This window comes from Canis lupus, chromosome 17 (assembly GCF_011100685.1).
Source record: "Canis lupus familiaris isolate Mischka breed German Shepherd chromosome 17, alternate assembly UU_Cfam_GSD_1.0, whole genome shotgun sequence".
Classification (NCBI taxonomy): domain Eukaryota; kingdom Metazoa; phylum Chordata; class Mammalia; order Carnivora; family Canidae; genus Canis; species Canis lupus.
In genome coordinates this window covers 43,368,490-43,382,503 of record NC_049238.1, presented here as the reverse complement: position 1 = coordinate 43,382,503, position 14,014 = coordinate 43,368,490, and the positions used below count along the sequence as shown (strand labels likewise).

The 14,014-nt window shown below is 34.5% G+C and overlaps 1 long non-coding RNA gene across 7 annotated transcripts in view; it reads right to left on the bottom strand.

The window, feature by feature from the left end:
• LOC102152965 overlaps nucleotides 1-14,014 on the bottom strand; it is a 62,727-nt gene that overhangs the window by 17,662 nt on the left and 31,051 nt on the right. For 5 of the 7 annotated variants that reach the window (XR_005372493.1, XR_005372491.1, XR_005372496.1 and 2 more), the window contains one exon: nucleotides 4,420-4,468. The exons of the other annotated variants lie outside the window; for them this stretch is intronic. This is a non-coding gene — a long non-coding RNA (uncharacterized LOC102152965). The remainder of the gene's footprint in view (nucleotides 1-4,419; nucleotides 4,469-14,014) is intronic. 7 annotated transcript variants of the gene reach the window in all.

Sequence of the window (14,014 nt, the reverse complement as noted above, 5' to 3'; positions counted from 1 at the left end):
CAACCGTTCAAAATCTTTGGGATGCAGCAAAAGCAGTCCTAAGGGGGAAATACATCGCAATACAAACATCCATTCAAACTCTGGAAAGAACTCAAATACAAAAGCTAACCTTACACTTAAAGGAGCTAGAGCAAAAACAGCAAATAGATCCTACACCCAGCAGAAGAAGAGAGTTAATTAATTTTCGAGCAGAACTCAACGAAATCGAGACCAGAAGAACTGTGGAACAGATCAACAGAACCAGGAGTTGGTTCTTTGAAAGAATTAATAAGATAGATAAACCATTAGCCAGCCTTATTAAAAAGAAGAGAGAGAAGACTCAAATTAATAAAATCATGAATGAGAAAGGAGAGATCACTACCAACACCAAGGAAATACAAACGATTTTAAAAACATATTATGAGCAGCTATACGCCAATAAATTAGGCAATCTAGAAGAAATGGACGCATCTTAAAAGCCATCTATGAAAAGCCCACAGCAAATATCATTCTCAATGGGAAAGCACTGGGAGCCTTTCCCCTAAGATCAGGAACAAGACAGGGATGTCCACACTCACCACTGCTATTCAACATAGTACTGGAAGTCCTAGCCTCAGCAATCAGACAACAAAAAGACATTAAGGCATTCAAATTGGCAAAGAAGAAGTCAAACTCTCCCTCTTCACCGATGACATGATACTCTACATAGAAAACCCAAAAGCCTCCACCCCAAGATTATTAGAACTCATACAGCAATTTGGTAGCATGGCATGATACACAATCAATCCCAGAAATCAGTGGCATTTCTATACACTAACGATGAGACTGAAGAAAGAGAAATTAAGGAGTCAATCCCATTTACAGTTGTACCCAAAAGCATAAGATACCTAGGAATAAACCTAATCAAAGAGGTAAAGGATCTATACCCTAAAAACTATAGAACACTTCTGAAAGAAATTGAGGAAGACACAAAGAGATGGAAAAATACTCCATGCTCATGGATTGGCAGAATTAATATTGTGAAAATGTCAATGTTACCCAGGGCAATTTACACGTTTAATGCAATCCCTATCAAAATACCATGGACTTTCTGCAGAGAGTTAGAACAAATTATTTTAAGATTTGTGTGGAATCAGAAAAGACCCGAATAGCCAGGGGAATTTTAAAAAAGAAAACCATAGCTGGGGGCATCACAATGCCAGATTTCAGGTTGTACTACAAAAGCTGTGGTCATCAAGACAGTGTGGTACTGGCACAAAAACAGACACATAGATCAGTGGAACAGAATAGAGAACCCAGAAGTGGACCCTGAACTTTATGGTCAACTAATATTCGATAAAGGAGGAAAGACTATCCATTGGAAGAAAGACAGTCTCTTCAATAAATTGTGCTGGGAAAATTGGACATCCACATGCAGAAGAATGAAACTAGACCACTCTCTTGCACCATACACAAAGATAAACTCAAAATGGATGAAAGATCTAAATGTGAGGTAAGAGTCCATCAAAATCCTAGAGGAGAACACAGGCAACACCCTTTTTTAACTCAGCCACAGCAACTTCTTGCAAGATACATCTATGAAGGCAAAGGAAACAAAACCAAAAATGAACTATTGGGACTTAATCAAGATAAAAAGCTTCTGCACAGCAAAGGATACAGTCAACAAAACTAAAAGACAACCTACAGAATGGGAGAAGATTTGCAAATGACATATCAGATAAAGGGCTAGTTTCCAAGATATAAAGAACTTATTAAACTCAACACCAAAGAAACAAACAATCCAATCTTGAAATGGGCAAAAGACATGAACAGAAATCTCACAGAGGAAGACATAGACATGGCCAACATGCACATGAGAAAATGCTCTGCATCACTTGCCATCAGGGAAATACAAATCAAAACCACAATGAGATACCACCTCACACCAGTGAGAATGGGGAAAATTAACAAGGCAGGAAACCACAAATGTTGGAGAGGATGCGGAGAAAAGGGAACCCTCTTACACTGTTGGTGGGAATGTGAACTGGTGTAGCCACTCTGGAAAACTGTGTGGAGGTTCCTCAAACAGTTAAAAATAGAACTGCCCTATGACCCAGCAATTGCACTGTTGGGGATTTACCCCAAAGATACAGATGCAATGAAACGCCGGGACACCTGCACCCCGATGTTTCTAGCAGCAATGTCCACAATAGCCAAACTGTGGAAGGAGCCTCGGTGTCCATCGAAAGATGAATGGATAAAGAAGATGTGGTTTATGTATACAATGGAATATTACTCAGGCATTAGAAACGACAAATACCCACCATTTGCTTCAAGGTGGATGGAACTGGAGGGTATTATGCTGAGTGAAGTAAGTCAATTGGAGAAGGACAAACATTATTTGGTCTAATTCATTTGGGGAATATAATTAATAGTGAAAGGGAATATAAGGGAGGGAGAAGAAATGTGTGGGAAGTATCAGAAAGGGAGACAGAACATAAAGACTCCTAACTCTGGGAAATGAACTAGGTGTGGTGGAAGGGGAGGAGGGCCGGGCGTGGGGGTGAATGGGTGACCGGCACTGAGGGGGGCACTTGACAGGATGAGCACCGGGTGTTATTCTGTATGTTGGTAAATTGAACACCAATAAAAAATAAATTTATTATAAAAAAATAATAAAAAAATAAAATAATATAAAATCCCTGTCCTCACAGAAGAACCAAACTGTATATATATTGTTGTACATACGTGCTTATTGACCCTTGTGAGAAATTCTTTGGAATACATATGCAGATGTAGAATACTTAATTTGACTAGTATCAGATTACTCTCCAGAATGGTAACATCAATATATAAACCTAAGCTGCAGAAGTTTCCCTATTGTCCGCATCATCTGTTGACTGTACCAAGTTTCTAAATTTTACAAGCTTGCTATTTTGGGCAGCCTGGGTGGCTCAGTAGTTTAGCGCTGCCTTCAGCCTAGGGTGTGATCCTGTAGACCCAGGATTGAGTCCCACACCTGGCTCCCTGCATGGAGCCTGCTTCTCCCTCTGCCTGTGTCTCTGCCTCTCTCTCTCTCTCTCTCTCTCTCTCTCTGTATCTCTCATGAATATAAATAAAATTTAAAAAAATCCTTTTTGCTATTTTAGGTTTAACACCCCCTGCTAATTAATTATGTTCTCCTCTTCATATGCTGTTTGTATTAGTCAGGGTTCTCCAGAAAAGGAGTATCAGTAATTTGTTGGATATATATTTATTATGAAAAATTGGCTCACATGATTATGAAGACTGCTAAGTCCCACATAATCTATAAGCCCTCTGCAAGGGTGGACACCCAGGAAAGCCAGTGGTATAATTCCTTCCAAGTTTGAAGTCCTGAGAACCAAGGGGGGAGCCAATTATGTAAATCCTAATCTAAAGGCCAACAAAGATGAGATGTCCCAATGCAAGCAGGAAGGCAGGAAGCAAAAAGTCATGAATTCCTCCCTCCTCCACCCTTTATACTATTCAGGCCCTCCCTCAATGGATTGTAGGATACACATTGTGAAAGGCTGTCTTCTTTCCTGAGTCCATCAATTCAAATGCTAATCTCACTGAGAAATATCCTCACAGATACACTCAGAAAAAAATCTAATCTAGGAACACCAAGGCCAATGAAGTTGATATATAAAATTAAGAATCACTGTCGGGATCCCTGGGTGGCGCAGCGGTTTGGCGCCTGCCTTTGGCCCGGGGCGCGATCCTGGAGACCCGGAATCAAATCCCACGTCGGGCTCCCGGTGCATGGAGCCTGCTTCTCCCTCTGCCTGTGTCTCTGCCTCATTCTCTCTCTCTCTCTGTGTGACTATCACAAATAAATAAAAAAAATTAAAAAAAAAATTAAAAAAAAAAGAATCACTGTCTTTAACGTTTTGTTTTTTCTCTGAAGTTTTCAACTTCTGTCGATTTTCACTGATAGTCTTGCCTTTTTTAATTTTTAATTTGTTGATCTTTATATTTTCAGATGCTAGATATTTTCTTGTCAGATTTAGAAATGTAAATATATTCTCTAAAATTGTTTTTAATATGTTAATTTAACTGAAAGAAAGTACTTAATTTTAACATGACACTATTGAATAAAAATACTTAATAGTAATACCATCAAAGTCTTCCATCTATTTTGCTTTACAAATGTTATTTTGAGTTTTTTACTTAAAAAAATGTTTTTATACCCTTTCTTTTTTCCAGCTTCCAGAGTCTACTTGCATTTCTTGTTCATTGCTCATTCTTCATATAAAGTACTTTACTCCAATATCTGGTTTCATCTTCAACTCTTTTTTTGAAATGGATGTTCTGTATCTCTCTTATAAAAAGTCTTATGATTACATTGGCTTGACCTGAATAATCCAGGAATAATCTCTGAAATTCAGGATTCTTCATTAATCAAATTTGCACCATTACAATGTAAAGTATCATACTCACCAGTTCCAGATAATAGGCCATGGACATCTTCTCAGGACCATTATTCAGCCTACCATACATTTAGAGTAAAAGATTACAAAAAGTTTTATACTATAAAATGCCTAGCATAAGAAAGCTCAAGTCAATATTTTAATGCTATAAATGAGACTTCAGGAGAATAAATATTACCAGGGAGAAAAAAATGTTAAATCATAGAACAATCAATTTATGAAAAATATATAGCCCAAATGTATATGCACTCAATTATAGACCATTTCCAAACATGTGGAGTATGTGCTAACCAAACAAAAATTGGAAAGAAGCAAATTACCAATTATATTTAGGGATTTCAATATTTACTTCTAAGTAATTGGTATTAAAATTAAACAAATTTAAATTAATAAGGTAACTTAAGATATGGTTAATTTATGTTTACAATTATTTAAAATTTTCTTAACTTTAATTGCAATGAGAATTAATTAGGAAAAGTAGACTTAAAAGAATATCCACCAACTCAACCTAATTGATATTTATAGAACATCCCCATTTCAAAAATCAAGATCAGGTAGGAAATTCATTAAGGAATTTTATGCTTCAAACATTATAAATAAATGTTAAAGTATATGTAACTAAAGCTAATAAAAATATAATATTTTATGTAATAATTTAAAGTGGTTAGAGAGAAATTTATAGCTTTAAAGCTTGTATTAGGAAAAATGTAAAGAATACGGTGATCTATATTTCTAGAAATTGGAAAAATGAAGTGAAATTAAGACCAAAGGAACTATATTTAAGGGGATTATCAAAATAAAAACAAAAATAGGAGAAATAATAAAGAGAATCAATGGCTTCTAAGTCATTTCTTCAAAAATACTAGTGCAATTTATGAACCCTACCCAAACTGACCAAGAAAAAAATGAGAAGACACAAATTACCAACACCAGGAAAGAAAGAGGAGAGGCATCAATATCAGTCTTACAAATACAATGATAATAAAGACATATTAATAACTTTATGTTGAAAAATTTACAAACATATATCAAATGGAGAATTTCTGTAAAAAAATCTAACTTCAAAGCTTTTTCAAGAATCGATCACCTGAATAGCCTTATATGCATTGAAGCAATTGTATTTGATGTTGTGTTTTTTTTTAAAGCGCCCAAAGAAAAATTCAGAATGAGGCAATTTCAGTTGTGATTTCTACCAGTGTTTAAAAAATTAATTTGAAATGGGGATCCCTGGGTGGCTCAACAGTTTGGCACCTGCCTTCAGCTCAGGGCGTGATCCTGGAGTCCTGAGATGGAGTCCCGGGATGGAGTCCCGGGATGGAGTCCCGGGATGGAGTCCCGAGATGGAGTCCCACATCGGGCTCCCTGCATGGAGCCTGCTTCTCCCTCTGCCTGTGTCTCTGCCCCCCTCTTCTCTCTCTCTCTGTATCTCTCATGAGTAAACAAAAGATTTTAAAAATTTTAATTTAAAAATAATTTTATACTAAAATGGAGGACAAAGGAAAATTCCACTCATTTTATGAGACCAGCATTTCTCTGAAACCAAAATTAAAGAAAAATAAAATCAGGCAGACACATGACAACAAAGATAACAAACCAACAAAACTTCATGACACTATCCCTCATGAACATATATTTTATTTTTTTAAATTTTTTATTTATTTATGATAGTCACAGAGAGAGAGAGAGAGAAAGAGAGAGAGAGAGAAAGAGAGGCAGAGACATAGGCAGAGGGAGAAGCAGGCTCCATGCACTGGGAGCCCGATGTGGGATTCGATCCCGGGTCTCCAGGATCGTGCCCTGGGCCAAAGGCAGGTGCCAAACCGCTGCGCCACCCAGGGATCCCTGAACATATATTTTAAAATAATTTTTTAAAGTTAGGAAATATAATCCAGCAACATAAGAAAAATAATACACTATGACCAAATGCAGGTTACTCCAAGATTAGATATTAGCCCATAATGTATTTCTATTACAATTCACCAGAATGGATAAAATGAAAGATACATTTCCAAGTATTGTTATGGAAGGTACAGTCATTTTGGAAAATTATTTTATGGTCTATTTTAAAATGAAACATGACCTGTATGAGATAGTATCTCGCTGCAGTTTTGATTTGCATTTCCTTAATGATGAGTGATATTGAGCATCTTTTCATATGTCTATTGGCTATTTGTATGCCTTCTTTGGAAAAAGGATTTATTGAGGTCCTTTGCTTGTTTGTTAATTAGATTTCTTGTTTTTTTTTTTCTTTTTTATATAAGCTGTGTAAGTACTTTATATATTTTGGATTTTAACCTCTAACCAAATGTATGATTTGTAAATATCTTCTCACATTTGTTTTGGTGAGGATATAGAGAAAAAAGAACTTTCATATACTGTTGGCCGGAATGTAAATTGGTACAATCACTATAGAAAACAGTATAGAGTTTCCTGAAAAAAATAAAAATAGAACTACCAAATGATTCAACAATTCCACTTCTGGGTGGAAAGAACAAAAACATCAATTTGAAGAGTTAAGAGATAAATATACCCTATGTTTGATACAGCATTATTTACAAAACCAAGATATGGAAGGAATTTAAGTGTCCATTGGTAGATGAATGTATAAAGATGTGTATATATATAAAATGGAATATTACTCAACCATAAAAAGAACAAAATCTTGGCATTTGTGACAACATGGATGATGCCAGAAGATATCATTAAGTGAAATAAGTCAGGAAAAGATAGACAAATACTGTATGATTTCATTTATATGTGGAATCTAAAGCAAAACAAAGGAACAAACAAAACACACAAAAAACAGAAACAAACATACTCATAGATACAGGAAAATAAAACCTATTGACTTCTGAGCAAAATAAATGAAGGGGATTAAGAGGTACAAAATTCAGTTACAGAGTAAATAAACCACAGGAATGTAATGTATAGCATACAGAACAGTCAATAATATTGTAACAACTGTATGGTAACAGAAGGAAAATAGACTTAACATGAGGTCATTTTGTAATGTATAAAAATATCTAACCGCTCTGATGTGCACCTGAAACTAATAAGATATTGTACGTCAATTATACTTCAGTTAAAAAGCAAAACAAAACATTATTACTTATATGATCCAGCAATTCCATTCTTATATTTAAACAAGATAAATAAAAGAACAATGTGTTACACAAAGATTTGGAATTTAATTCCATAGAAATTTATTTTAAATTATATAAATTATATAAAAACGTAGGTGAATATATAAACACATTTTAGTATAACTGTACAATAGAATAGTACTCAGCAATAAAAATGAAAGATACCCTGATACTTGAAAGTACATGGATGAATCTCAAAACTATTATTCCAAGGAAACAAAGGTAGAGTAGACAATATATATTTTCACTTATATAAAACTCTAGAAATGAGAAACCTAATACACAGGGGAAGAAAACATATCAAACACTGACTTGGGCCATGAGTAGAATATTGACCAGAAGGGGCACAAGGAGATATTTTGGAGGTGATGGAAATATTCAACACAACCTTGGTAATGTTGTCAGTCACTCAGATTTATACATTTGCTAAAACTCACCAATGTAAAGAGTATTTTACTCACCAATGGAAAGTAAATTTTATCTAAAAAAAAGTTTGTATTTAAAAGATAACATCATTTTTTCCACTTTATAGTGTTCCTTTTCTCATTCAGGTTTTGGATCCATTTAGGCTTTATATGTTTTGTTTAGGTATGTCATTTGTTTAGGTCAGATTCAATTTTATTATCTCCTATATAGATCTTTTATATGCTGCATTGAGATCTTCCCTAGATATCTTACTGATCTGTAATTATTTGAATAATATCTAAATTTTTTCCATATTGTCTAAAATTACTTTTGTACAAAAATGAGTTATCTAAGTAAATCTTGTTCAATAAACTTATGGAATTTGGAAAAATGTGATGCTTATTTGTATTAAAGCATGTTTTAGTTTTCTACTCCTGATATAAAAATCATCAAAATCTTATTGGCCTAAAATAGTATCAGTTTATTAACTTATAGTTCTAGATGTCAAAGCCAAACTCCGTTTCCCTGGAGTAAAATAAAGGGTTTAGTGAAGAATCCATTCCTTAGCATTCCCCGGTTGTGGAAGCTGCCTGCATTCCTTGGTTTAAGGCCCTTTCTTCCATCTTCAAAGACGACAGTACAGCATTTTCTCTCACTCTGACCTATGCTTTCTTTTTTATATAATCTCTCATGCTCTGAATGAGACCATCCTTCCCTTTGATAACGACCCTTATGATTAAATTGAGCATACTCAGATAATCCAGGGTAAACTCTTCATCTTAATATTATTAACTTAATTCTATCTTCTAAGTTCCCTTTATCATGTCTAGTAGCATATTCATAGGTTTCCAGGGATTAGAAGTTGGACATTTTGTGGGGCCATTATTCATCTTAACCACATTTACATTGTAGTTAAATAATAAGAGTTGTAGTAAATCCATGTAGAACATAAATAAAAAGTTCTGTGAGTCATAAAAGTAGTTACTTCTCTTTCTTACTAGTTAAAAAAAATATTTTGAATTCATGAGTGTTATGTAACTACAGGGAAAGCTTCATAGCTATTTAATTATTTTTTAAAGTGAATATTTGGAAAACTCAGTACTTTGTAATCAGTGACTACCTTCTCTAAAACATGACCATAACTTTCATATCTTCTAGTTCCATGACACTGAGGTTGCTAAATGTGTAATCCTTTCTTAGCTCTCCATTTGCATCCTCCCATGCTTGAGGCATCCAGAATTTGTGTGTCATAAGAAATAAAAATATGTCAGAAAAATTTAAACTAAACTTTGGAAGGTTCTGACTACTAAATTACTAACTTATAATTACTTATACAAATCATACAATATCTATGATTTTCAGTTTCTTCACTGTGAAATTAGGATGATTTTTATGCCTAACTCTTACCATATATAAGAGAATCAATACATGATGATAATTTACAAAGTGCTCCTCAAATGCAAATTATTACTGATATAAAAATGAGCTTGTAGGCATATTTATGCTGCTGAAGAAACATATATACTGGTAAGAACTTTCTGAAGGGATGTTTGTTATTTTCCTTTTTGGCCACAGATATTGTAAGTAAAGTGGACAAATTCCTAGAAAAACGGAAATTATCAAAACTGGCTAAAGAAGAAATAGAAGATTTCAACAAATCTATAACAAGGAGATTGATTCCATCATAAAAACTTTCTGAAGGGTAAAATTCCAGAACCATTTAAACATTTAAAGAATTAAAAATTCTTATCAAATCCTTTCAAAAAATAGAAGAGGGAGAAACACTTCCTACCTTTTTTTCTATAAGGCCAGAATTACCCTGATATCAAAGGCAGAGATATCATAATAAAAGAAAATTATAGAATACAGAACCTTTATGAATACAGATTCAGCAATACTCAACAAAATGCTAGCATACCAAACCCAGCAGCATATTAAAAGAATTACATACCACAAACAACCGAGATTTACCACAGAGGTAATCTTCATGATTTTAGACTTTGCAATGTATTTTAAATACGACCAGAAAGCACAAGTGAGAAAAGAAACAATGCAGCTGGTAATTGTAATTGGGTTGACACAAACTTACCCAACACATCAATAGACTATATATATATCTCAAGTGGATTTTCACCTGTCACGTGGCAAACTCAAGGACCAGTATAAAAATGGAAAAACAGCTGAACCACATTCAGTGATTGGAAAGGTTAATTTTGGCTGATGGCTGCCTCAGTGATTTGGAACATCTGTGAAATTTATGCTATTAATGCTTTTGATGTGTCTGATTCCCAGGAGCACTCATAAATTAGGCAAAAGCCTAACATTATTTTTGATCTTGGAGTATAAGTTTTCTAAGAGTAAGGTAATTAAGAGCGCAAGCTGAAATCAACCTGTTTTATAATCCTTTCTGGTTTCACCAGCCATTGTGTGATCAGCTATTGTGTATTAGGCAATTACTGAAACACTGGGCTTCAGTGTCCAAGGAGATAACACCTCTCTTAACAGATTTGCTGTGAAGGATAGGAGTTATAAAAGCCTTGCTTAGTTACTGGCACAGAGTGAGCATGAGATTCAGTTCTGTTCTGAATGTACCTCTATCTACAAAATCAGGATAATAGTTCCTTTAATTGTTGTGATGGTAAAGATGACATAATCTACATGAAGGCACGTTACAAGGTTTTAACAGATTCAGAAATGGTAGCTCACACTTTTCAGCACCTACCATATTCATGTAGTTTAATGTATGAATCAATAATGTAACAATTTGTGAGTAGGAGTCTGAAAAGACAAATATTATCAATAGATTTTAGTGGTTGGAGAAGAACGTAAGACTAGACAAAACCTGAGCACATATGCTGATATTTGTGACTTGAGGTGATTATTACACATTTATTCCATGAACACATGGTTGATTTTCAAGATATATGTTTTGGAATTTGTGCAGGGATCAGTAGAGCAAGAACTGTGTCCTGATTATTTATGCATCCTTTGTTCTTGATGGGCTTCCTCAGAGATGCCTCAATCTTCTGACACAATTTTTTTTTGCTTGTATACTATACTTCAGCTTAGCACTGCTCTTGTTTTCCATTTTTCAGTAGTCATAGCCTAACTGCCATTAATGATAGCTAAATCGCTTTGTCAATCTCTTAGGTAGGTACACATACCATCTATTTAGTTCAATACATAACTTCTCTCCTTCTTGATTCCAACTCCACCTGTTCCAGCCAATCAAGAGCTCCATAGACTCCTTTCATTTATCTGAGTGAATGTTATAAAGTAAAATCAAGTTCTAGTAGGTTTCCTTCACACTCTTTCTCCAAAAAATTAACTTGATGGGATAGGGGAAGCATTTTTTGGTCTTCAATTATTTACTGATTTTGTGTTTCTTAAACCCTTCAGTTTACGTTTTTGTCGTAACAAAAAAGGCAGAAATACTGTACAACTTGAGAAAGTTATTTAACTTGTCTATGTTTCAATTTCCTCATATATAAAATGGGAAAAAATAATAGCTTTTACTTCTTAGTGTTGTTTTAAGTAATAAATGAGTTTATACTTATAATAGTTAAAATAATGATAGAGTCTAGTAAGCACTATGGAAGTGTAACTAATTATTATTATGACTTACCTTAGTATACTTCCTATGATGTCCTCTTCCCCAACTGCAGCCACCTATCTGTATACCATGTATGTGTGTGCATGTGCATGTATGTATGTTAAAACCACTAGATACAAATAGAAAAGATCCTCTCTTAATTACTCATTCATCTGAGAATGGGCTCATCAACCCTGCCCAAGTGAAGAGAGATATTGAAGGCTATTCAAAATCAATGTAAATGTCAACACACTTAGACAAATGGCCAACCTTCCTTGTGATAAGCACAATGAACAAATCAATGAAACCCATTAGAAGGTACTTAAGAATAATAAATTATAAGAGATAAATAACATGTCAGTAATGGTTTGGCCCTGAGACCTGGAACTGAAAGTGTCAGAATTGGAAACAACTCTGATATTCTCTGTATAATCTGAGCTTTGGCAAAATATATGAATCATTTTTAAAAGATCAAAACTTCTCTATAGGACGTGTATTCGTCAATTTGCAGGTAAGTATTCCTAACTGTAAACTTGCTTAAGCATGGGGTGAGAGCACTATCCTGTCTGCAAATGTGATCTCCCATCATTTCACCTCCTGTTTATAGTCCTAAATGAGAAAATACTGAGTCAGAAGACCCAAACTATATTACCAGAAATGTCTAAGCAACACAGAAAGTTGTCAAGACCTAGTGGTTGAGAAAAAGTTAGTATTTCATTTTAGAATACATGTTTACTCCTAGTTATTTTCCTATACCCATCTTTATCAGTGTGCTTATAGTAAAAGATCTATTAGAGTTTGGGGTCAATGGAGGACTGGCTACAACTTTGGCTGATTGGAAAGGACTTAAATAGTTATTCATACTTATCTTGTTAAAACCTCCAGGGGAAGTTGCATTTCAACAAGGGATGAAACTTAAATCACAGAAGTGAATCTGTAGTGTTATAAGTTGAGGCGTCGGAGAGCAAGTCAAGGAGAGGAAGGTCTGGCCACTTTCCCTGAAATCACATATTTTATTCAGGTAGCACTTTTTTTTCAATAAGGCTAGAGTAACTCTGTTTTTTGTATAAAAATGTTGTCAATCTGCACATAGCCTTCTGGAATTTTGTACCCAATTAAACCATCTGTTGATGCCCTGGAGCACACCCATCTACAAATTTCTGAGCTAATGATTTGCTCAGTGGTTTCAGTAAGATTTCTTCCTCAAGGACAGTGCCTTACGCAGTTAAAAAGCCTAAAAGAAACTGTTAGAGTGGAGAGAAGTGTAAAAATATGTATTTTTTATACTGTAGAAGGGTCAGTGTCAAAACAAGTGTAAGAAAAGTAGATTTGTTCAGCTCAGCAAGTGAATGTTCTCTTCATGGCATTTCCAAATTTACCAATTTAAGGAAAAAAATCAACACAGTCCTGAGATGGGATTCTCCATTTCATTGTAGAAGCTGCCTTCTCTGACAGTCATGAAGAAGAGGTCATGTAAAGGCATCTTCAAAAGTGGTCAGGTTCTGCTTATTGATATAAATTTATGATGCTCAGGAAGCAGGTGTATGATGGAGAAATTGTTCTTCAGCTTTTTTTGTGTATGAGTGTCCTGGAAAGACTTATTGAGAAAAATGGTGAGAGAGAGGGACAGGGAAGGTGTGAAAAGAAAAAGAAAAGAGAAAAAAGGTGAAAGAAAGGAGGATAGAAATAAAAATAGAAAGTAGAAGATATAGGGAAAAGACTAGGAAAAAAGAATTGCCCTTTTATCAAATTACTAATTTAAGTTCTTGTTGACCTAGGGATTGTAATATATTTGTTAAGATAACATTCATCTTCAATTTAGACTTAAGTACAATATCTTTTTTTAAAAATTGAGGTATAGTTGACATACAATGGTGGATTACTATCAGGTGTACAATATAGTGCCTTGACAAGTTTATCCATTATGCTATGTTCACCACAAGTGTAGCTACCATCTGTCCCCATACAACACTATTGCGATACCATTGACTATATTTCCTATGTTGCACTTTCCTATGACTTACTTATTCCAAAACTGAAAGCATGTACCACCCATTCCCCCTCACTCATTTTGCCCATCTCCTTTGACAACAATATCTTTTCATAAATGTTTACAAGTATACACCCTTTTAACACACAATTAATTGCAGGAAATTACTTCTTAAAGACAGCTTTTCTATAAACCAACTATTTAGCCTTACTATTCTTTTTGCCAAGATTAATGATATCTGAAAGTCAGTTCATGGATTGATTCACTATTGCCATAGTTAGAAGAAAATTTTATCACCAAAGAAAAATTTTCAGCATCAAGTTAGAAACTTATATAGACATTTACATAGACTTAAGTTTACAAGTAAGTTTCAAAGCATATGCCAACTCTCAATAATAGGTAGTAGTTGCCTCAGTGTTGAGTTGAGAGGGAGCCTGAGGTCAAGGACAGGCACAGCAGAAATTAATGACAATTC